General features: G+C 38.2%; 1 protein-coding gene across 1 annotated transcript in view; it reads left to right on the forward strand.

Annotated features, from left to right (window-relative positions):
* Positions 1-436: 436 nt before the first annotated feature.
* The window catches only part of septin3 (septin 3), a 43,490-nt gene continuing 35,433 nt past the window's right edge, over positions 437-8,493 (forward strand). Inside the window, exon 1 of the mRNA XM_062026224.1 lies at positions 437-608. The gene's annotated coding sequence lies outside the window, so the exon portion shown is untranslated. The remainder of the gene's footprint in view (positions 609-8,493) is intronic.

The raw sequence follows: 8,493 nt of genomic DNA on the forward strand, positions 1-8,493 counted from the left end.
CTGACTACGTCACGCTACTTCCGGTAGGTGCAAGCCTTTTTTTTTATCAGATACCAAAAGTTGCAATCATTATCGTCGTTGTTCTATACTAAATCCTTTCAGCAAAAATATGGCAATATCGCGAAATGATCAAGTATGACACATAGAATAGATCTGCTATCCCCGTTTAAATAAAAAAAAATCATTTCAGTAGGCCTTTAAAGCTTTGCTGTAATTTAAAAAAGATTCTTATAACTTACCTTTTCTGCTAAAACCGCTCTATTACGCAGAAATAGTTGCACTTATTCGACAAAGAAAAGGATGTACTGCAAGGTTTAAGTATGTTGAATATGATATTTATTGTTTTTACGTCCACCAATAAAACCAAACGTCGTCCCAAAAGAGATAAAGTAGTTCCTCGCAGGCATGGTTTTTGATCTGCGCATGCGCACTGCATCTCACCCCACTTCCCGCCCTTGTCGCCATGGTAACGGAGGAGAAGAAAGGGAGGAGGTAGTTCGGGCCAGAAGGAAGGGACAAGTGGAGGCGCCACAACAATCTGCTCACGCCGACCAGGACCCACGTCCTTATTTTCCACGCCACGTTCACGGACTCCTCGCGGCCTCCAGGTCAGTTCCACGCGCGGCTCTTAGCCTCCAGCTAGCGGCGTTAGCATGCTAGCGGCGTTAGCATGGCGCCGACTACCTCACGTTCTGTGCTGGAAGCACCTCAAACTGCATGGGTGTGGGCTTCTTAATTATCGCCTGGTAATAATAATAATAATAATTATAGATTTTTTTTGTATACGATGTTATTAATTAAGGAGTGAAACAGCTCGCAGGTTTTGACGTGTGCCGTCATGTGGCTTTAATTAGATGAGCGTGGATGCACTAAACACTAGCTGTGTGTGTGTGTGTGTGTGTGTGTGTACACGATGGGTGACGCTGTAAATGAAAGTGACAACCAGAGCCAGGATGACCTGCATCATGTGGTCTGCAACACTGTTTTTCAACCACTGTGCCGCGGCACACTAGTGTGCTGTGAGATACAGTCTGGTGTGCCGTGGGAGATGATCTAATTTCACCTATCCGGGTTAAAAATATTATTTTCAAACCAGTAATTATAGTCTGCAAATGATGTGTTGTTGTTGAGTGTCGGTAGAGTAACTATGTTATACTCTTCCATATCAGTAGGTGGCAGCAGGTAGCTAATTGCTTTGTAGATGTCGGAAACAGCGGGAGGCAGTGTGCAGGTAAAATGGTATCTAATGCTTAAACCAAAAATAAACAAAAGGGGAGTGCCCCTAAGAAAAGGCAGTGAAGCTTAGGAATGGCTTTGCAGAACGAAACAAAAACTGAACTGGCTACTAAGTAAACAAAAACAGAATGCTGGACGACAGCAAAGACTTACTGTGGAGCAGAGATGGCGTCCACAAAGTACATCCGTACATGACATGACAATCAACAATGTCCCCACAAAGAAGGATGAAAACAACTGAAATATTCTTGATTGCTAAAACAAAGTAGATGCGGGGAATATCGCTCAAAGTAAGACATGAAACTGCTACAGAGTAAAACAACTTGCACTGAGCCCAGTCTATAAAATCCGCTACACCTCCCTGATACCGAAGTACATGTCAAACTACTTCCTTAATGTTAATGACCGCCATAACCACAACACCAGGGGGAGCTCCACTAACCACGTTAAACCCAGATTCCCATCTGACAAAGGTCTTAACTCATTCTCCTTCTATGCCACATCAATATGGAATGCACTCCCAACAGGTGTAAAAGAAAGGGCATCTCTATCCTCCTTCAAAACCGCACTAAAACAACACCTCCAGGCAACTTCAACCCTTAACTAACACCCTCCCTTCCACAGCCCACCTCCCCAGATTGTAAATAATGTAAATAATTCAATGTATATACTCTGATGATTAACTTGTGTGATGACTGTATTATGCTGATAGTATATATTTGTACCATGAATTGATTACCCCGACTTAAAGAAGTTGAAAAACTTATTGGGGTGTTACCATTTAGTGGTCAATTGTACGGTATATGTACTGAATTGTGCAATCTACTAATAAAAGTTTCAATCAATCAATCAGTCTAGAGCTTGGCAGAGTAACCGTGTAATACTCTTCCATATCAGTAGGTGGCAGCAGGTAGCTAATTGCTTTGTAGATGTCGGAAACAGTGGGAGGCAGTGTGCAGGTAAAATGGTATCTAATGCTTAAACCAAAAATTAAAAAAAGGTGAGTGCCCCTAAGAAAAGGCATTGAAGCTTAGGGAAGGCTATGCAGAATGAAAATAAAACTGAACTGGCTACAAAGTAAACAAAAACAGAATGCTGGACTACAGCAAAGACTTACTGTGGAGCAGAGATGGCGTCCACAAAGTACATCTGTACATGACATGACAATCAACAATGTCCACACAAAGAAGGATAGCAACAACTGAAATATTCTTGATTGCTAAAACAAAGCAGGTGCGGGGAATATCGCTCAAAGGAAGACATGAAACTGCTACAGGAAAATACCAACAAAACAGGAAAAGCCACCAAAATAAGAGCGCAAGACAAGAACTAAAACACTACACACAGGAAAACACAAAAAAACTCCAAATAAGTCAGGGTGTGATGTGACAGGTGGTGACAGTACACCTACTTTGAGACATGTATAGTGATGCTTGGTTATGCTTTAAATTCCATCCATCCATTTTCTACCGGTTGTCCCTTTTGGGGTGGCGGGGGGTCGCTGGAGCCTATCTCAGCTGCATTCGGGCGGTAGGCGGGGTACACCCTGGACAAGTCGCCACCTCATCGCAGTGGTTTGAATTCATATCAAACAATTGCGACGACGACTTTTTACTGTCCATAACGAGTTACATTTTGTAATGATTTCTGCTGGTGTTGTGCCTTCTGAGTTTTTCCATGAGAAAAATGTGCCTTGGCTCAAATAAGGTTGAAAAGCACTGGTCTGCAACATGGCGGCCTGTAGATCCATGTGCAAGCCTGCAGGCCGGACTTGTCTCCCCCCCCCCCAATGTTTACCATCTGTTCACACTTTTTGATTCATCCTCCGCACTATTTTCTCACTTGTCTGGCGAGTCACACGTTTGTATTCATGCCTGACAGTCCATCCATCCATCCATTTTCTACCGCTTGTCCCTTTCGGGGTGGCGGGGGGTTGCTGGAGCCTATCTCAACTCCTCCTGGCAAATATCTACCATTGGAACACCTCTAAAGCCAAACTCGGTTTCCTCATCAGTTGTCATGCAAATTTAGGGAAACAAATCCATGTATTGCATGCAATTTATTTTCAACTTTAATATTATCTAATAATGCAACAAATATAATAATTTCAATCTTTTTCTTAGTTAAAATATAATAATAATAATAAACAGTTGCTTGACCTATAATTTCAAAGCAAGTTATTCAACAAATGGTCCATGCATCCATTTTCTACCGCTTGTCCCTTTTTTGGGGTCGTAAAAATGATAATACATTTTACAGTAGAAAACTGACACCTCAGAATTTTACTGTAAAAAAAACCCTATAGTAACGCTTTTCCATTCACAGTAAAATGCTTCAAAAGTTACCATTGATATTTCTGTAAAAGTGAGCTGTGTGTGTAAAAACTATATAATAATCCACATGTGTCAAACTCAAGGCCCGCGGACCAGATCCGGCCCTCCCATGTCATTTTATATGGCCCTCAAAAGCCTGGAAATAATGTGTGTCAATAAAATACCTTATATTTTCTTTCTTATTTTCTTACTAAAGGTATTAGGTTGTTTTGTTCTAGTTTGACAGGGGGAAAATAGTGTCCAATATTGCAACAAATATTATGTAATTTTGTCGGTCAAAATCCAAATAAATACTTAAATATCTGCGGAACTCATGATTTCGAAGCAAGTTATCCATCAAATTGTACACTATAAAAATAATAATATTAATAATAATAATCCATTTTATTTGGTATAGCGCTTTTCAGTGTACGCAAAGACGCTTTACAGGTAAAAAAATGTTTAAATATAAAACAGTTCAAAGTAATAATATATAATACAAGAAATATAAAAGCAGCAGTGTTTCCCATAAACTGCCAAGGTACCTGTGGCGGTGGGGGCGTGGTTATGGGCGTAGTCACCATGACATCATCGAGTAATTTGCATAATTTACTACAATGATATGATTTTCTCTAAAAAGGCTCAAAAAATGTATACTTACTAATTAATAATAACAGTTTTGTTTTAAACGTCCATCCATCCATCCATTTTACAATATAATTACAACACTTTATGTACATATTTATATACAGATTTGAACAATAAGTTATTCACTGAAATATATTTATTAATTGTGGTTCTTACAAAAAATATATCTTATAAAAATATAAAAGCTAAAATGTCTCTTAACGCTCTGCCCCTTTAATTAGTGCGTACTAAATAATTTAACTTTAGCCTACTACTACAACCATATTATTTACCAGCAACATAAAGTGAAACAGAGGCAGAGGTGTCCTGCCACAGTCAGTAACAAAAAAACAGAAAACAGTAGTGGTGGTAGATAGACACAAAGCTTCATCAAACATCTGATCCACTGAACCAAGAGCTCCAAAAATCTTGATCCTACACTTCTCTTTTGTAAAGTAAATCTGAACAGCCGATATGGGCATCTACATCAACTATATGGTTTGCCTGAGAAGCTGGACAGGACAAAAAAAACAAACAAAAAAATAAAAATAAAAATAAAAAAATAAAATAAAAAAAAGGAAGCAAAATCTATTTGTGGCGGCCTTAATTCTTTCGTGGCGGGCCGCCACAAATAAATGAATGTGTGGAAAACACTGAAAGCAGTACATAGTAAAATACATAATAACACTGGACATTAAAGACGGGACATTACAAGACACAGAACACTAATCACAAGTTAAAAGCAGATCTGAAGACGAAAATTACCAATACATTTGACTGTAAAATTTAGGGAGTTTTTTACAGCATATTATTGTAAGTTGGAAAAAAAAAACGACCAATGTTTGTTTTTTTACAGTAAAATTCTGTCGACTGAGCTGTCAGTTTTTGTTTTGTTTTTTTACTGTAAAATCCACGGTTGATGATTTTATGGTACCACAATTTATTATGGTACAACACTGGCAGCTGAGTTGCCAAAATACAATTAAACAATGGTACGGTATTTCTGTTTACAGTAATATGTTGTAAAAATAATAATAATAAAAAAAACACCATATATTTTACGGTAAAATCTGCCATCTAAGCTGCAAGTTTTTTTCTGTAAAAAACTGTGATAAAATCCACAATTTTTTTCTACTGTTTATGTTAAAAAAATGTAAAATATTTAAATTCATAGGCAAATTCATGAATTATTTAGTGTTAGAAGCGGCCCTCTAATGGCATCCATGACTGCGGTGTGGCCCTCGATGAAAACCAGTTTGACACCCCAGTAATAATCAAATGCATAGGTCATTGTATTATAATATCAGGAGCTGAATCCTTATATATTTATATTCATAAATGATTCACCGTCAAATGTGGCCCTCTGAGAGCAGCTACAACTGCGATACGGCCCTCAACGAAGATTAGTTTGACACCCCTGGTGTAGATCCATGTGGAAGCCTGCAGGCCGGACTTGTGGTTTTTTTCCAGTGTTTACCATCTGTTCACACTTTTTGATTCATCCTCAACACTATTTTCTCACTAGTCACACGTTTGTACTCATGCCTGAGAGTCCTCCTGGCAAACATCTACCATTTGAACACCTCGAAAGCCAAACTTAGTTTCCTCAGCAGTTCTATTGCAAATTTAGGGAAACGTTTCATTTTTCACACACAGAAAAATCATTGCTTAAACAAAACACTCAGGTCTTAAAGGGGAACCGCACTTTTTTTCAGAATGTTTAGTCTATCATTCTCACTCCTTATGTAAGACAAGAACACAAGTTTTTTCTTCTTAATGCATTCTAAATCGTAAATAAACGTTAGCAAGAGTCAGTTAACAATGGAAGCAATAGGATTTGCTCTATATTAAAACAATCAATAAAATAATTAATTTAAAAAATATATATATTTAAAAAAAAAAAATTACATACATATATATATATATATATATATATATATATATATATATATATATATATATATATATATATATATATATATATATAATTATATACCATATATATACACATACAGGTAAAAGCCAGTAAATTAGAATATTTTGAAAAACTTGATTTATTTCAGTAATTGCATTCAAAAGGTGTAACTTGTACATTATATTTATTCATTGCACACAGACTGATGCATTCAAATGTTTATTTCATTTAATTTTGATGATTTGAAGTGGCAACAAATGAAAATCCAAAATTCCGTGTGTCACAAAATTAGAATATTACTTAAGGCTAATACAAAAAAGGGATTTTTAGAAATGTTGGCCAACTGAAAAGTATGAAAATGAAAAATATGAGCATGTACAATACTCAATACTTGGTTGGAGCTCCTTTTGCCTCAATTACTGCGTTAATGCGGCGTGGCATGGAGTCGATGAGTTTCTGGCACTGCTCAGGTGTTATGAGAGCCCAGGTTGCTCTGATAGTGGCCTTCAACTCTTCTGCGTTTTTGGGTCTGGCATTCTGCATCTTCCTTTTCACAATACCCCACAGATTTTCTATGGGGCTAAGGTCAGGGGAGTTGGCGGGCCAATTTAGAACAGAAATACCATGGTCCGTAAACCAGGCACGGGTAGATTTTGCGCTGTGTGCAGGCGCCAAGTCCTGTTGGAACTTGAAATCTCCATCTCCATAGAGCAGGTCAGCAGCAGGAAGCATGAAGTGCTCTAAAACTTGCTGGTAGACGGCTGCGTTGACCCTGGATCTCAGGAAACAGAGTGGACCGACACCAGCAGATGACATGGCACCCCAAACCATCACTGATGGTGGAAACTTTACACTAGACTTCAGGCAACGTGGATCCTGTGCCTCTCCTGTCTTCCTCCAGACTCTGGGACAAGTCTAGTGTAAAGTTTCCACCATCAGTGATGGTTTGGGGTGCCATGTCATCTGCTGGTGTCGGTCCACTCTGTTTCCTGAGATCCAGGGTCAACGCAGCCGTCTACCAGCAAGTTTTAGAGCACTTCATGTTTCCTGCTGCTGACCTGCTCTATGGAGATGGAGATTTCAAGTTCCAACAGGACTTGGCGCCTGCACACAGCGCAAAATCTACCCGTGCCTGGTTTACGGACCATGGTATTTCTGTTCTAAATTGGCCCGCCAACTCCCCTGACCTTAGCCCCATAGAAAATCTGTGGGGTATTGTGAAAAGGAAGATGCAGAATGCCAGACCCAAAAACGCAGAAGAGTTGAAGGCCACTATCAGAGCAACCTGGGCTCTCATAACACCTGAGCAGTGCCAGAAACTCATGGACTCCATGCCACGCCGCATTAACGCAGTAATTGAGGCAAAAAGAGCTCCAACCAAGTATTGAGTATTGTACATGCTCATATTTTTCATTTTCATACTTTTCAGTTGGCCAACATTTCTAAAAATCCCTTTTTTGTATTAGCCTTAAGTAATATTCTAATTTTGTGACACACGGAATTTTGGATTTTCATTTGTTGCCACTTCAAATCATCAAAATTAAATGAAATAAACATTTGAATGCATCAGTCTGTGTGCAATGAATAAATATAATGTACAAGTTACACCTTTTGAATGCAATTACTGAAATAAATCAAGTTTTTCAAAATATTCTAATTTACTGGCTTTTACCTGTATATATACATATATATATACATATATATATAGATTATATATATATATATATATATATATATATATATATATATATATATATATATATATATATATATATATATATATATATATATATATATACATACATATGTATGTGTGGGAAAAATCACAAGACTATTTCATCTCTACAGGCCTGTTTCATGAGGGGTTTCCCTCAATCGTCATGAGATTTTAATAGAAGCATTCACATACCATGGTTTATATAGGGCACAGAACGGGTAGGTACAGGCAGGCGTAGGGGCGTGGTGATTGGCTCATGTGTTACCTAGGAGGTGTTTCCTTCTGTGACGGCATGCTGATACAATTTCGCTGCGCTTGTTGAGGGATGATACGTCTGGACGGTATATAATAAACAGTTTCTCTTTTAAGCATAGGTTGCATCTTTTATTACCACTGTTGTAAGGTGTGCTGGATGCAAGAATTTGCCATGTTATTGAATATTCAACATTATTGTCTTTGAGATTGCAAATGTGTTTGCTGAGTTCTGTAGTGTTCCGCAGGCTTTTGCTTCTGAAAGAAGCCTTGTGATTGTTCCATCTGGTTTTGAATTCTCCCTCAGTTAATCCTACATATGTGTCGGATGTGTTAATGTCCTTGCGTGTTACCTTTGCTTGGTAAACGACTGATGGTTGTAAGCACCCCCCGTTGAGAGGGCAATCAGGTTTCTTGCGGCAGTTACAGCCTTT

This window comes from Entelurus aequoreus, linkage group LG18, assembly GCF_033978785.1.
Source record: "Entelurus aequoreus isolate RoL-2023_Sb linkage group LG18, RoL_Eaeq_v1.1, whole genome shotgun sequence".
Classification (NCBI taxonomy): Eukaryota; Metazoa; Chordata; class Actinopteri; order Syngnathiformes; family Syngnathidae; genus Entelurus; species Entelurus aequoreus.